Source organism: Hipposideros armiger, unplaced genomic scaffold (assembly GCF_001890085.2).
Source record: "Hipposideros armiger isolate ML-2016 unplaced genomic scaffold, ASM189008v1 scaffold_5, whole genome shotgun sequence".
Lineage (NCBI taxonomy): Eukaryota > Metazoa > Chordata > Mammalia > Chiroptera > Hipposideridae > Hipposideros > Hipposideros armiger.
The window spans coordinates 4,418,403-4,419,454 of NW_017731355.1; positions in this window are offsets into that span (position 1 = coordinate 4,418,403).

Consider the following 1,052-nt stretch of genomic DNA (forward strand, 5'->3'; position numbering starts at 1 on the left):
TTAAATCATGTTAGATGAATTCTTTATTTATTATAATCAAAATGAGTCTACTAGATTTCACCAATAATATTTTATGTAAATATTTAATACTAGCTTCTTTCCAAGATAACTTATTATTTTTTTAAAATTAAAAATAATTACATATTCTTTTAGTAAAATTTCCAATAGTACACAAGAATATAGACTAAAAAGTAACCTTCTTCTCACTTGAGACTTCCAGCCTTCCTCCCAAAGACAATTCTGATTACTGGTTTCTTACATATTATTACAAAATCATCATATGATTATATATAAATATATGTATGTATTTCTACATTCTTCTCCCCAAGTAGAAGTATACTATATATAGCATTGTATATTATTTACTCTTGATAATATGTATTACAGATCATTTCCTATCAGCCCACCTAGTTCTACTCCATTATTTCTATAGACTGTGTGATATTCTGTATTATGGGTGAACCATAATTTGTTCAATTAGCCCCCTGTTCATTGTCACTTATGTTTCCAAAGTTTTTTTTAGCTATTTCAAACAATGCTGCCTTGACTATAGTTGTTCATGTGTCTTTGAGCACTTGTGTGAATTTATCCTAGGGAATAAATTCCTAGAAGCAGAATTATTAGGTCAAAAGCACATTTGAAATTTTGGCAGACATTTTTCAAATTACTTTCCAAAGAAGTTGTACTAATATTTAATCCTCACAGATAATGTATGAGTATGCTACTTTTATTAAATCTATGCCCACATGTTATAGTACCAAACTTGGATTTTTGATTTATCTAATAGGTGAAAATGGTAACTTGTTTTAATTGGTATTGCTTTAAGTAATATAATACCTTTCCACATTTTTTTATATCTTATTCTGAGAATTGTCTGTTATTATCCATTCCTCATTTTCCATTGTGTTTTTTTCAGAGCTCTTCCAGGAGTGGTTAATGAGTTAACAGATGATAATAAAACATTATCTAAAATTAGTTTCTTATAAGTTGTTTGTCATTGGTATCTTTAAAAACATAGATTCCATTTCACTTAGGTCAATAAACATCTACAG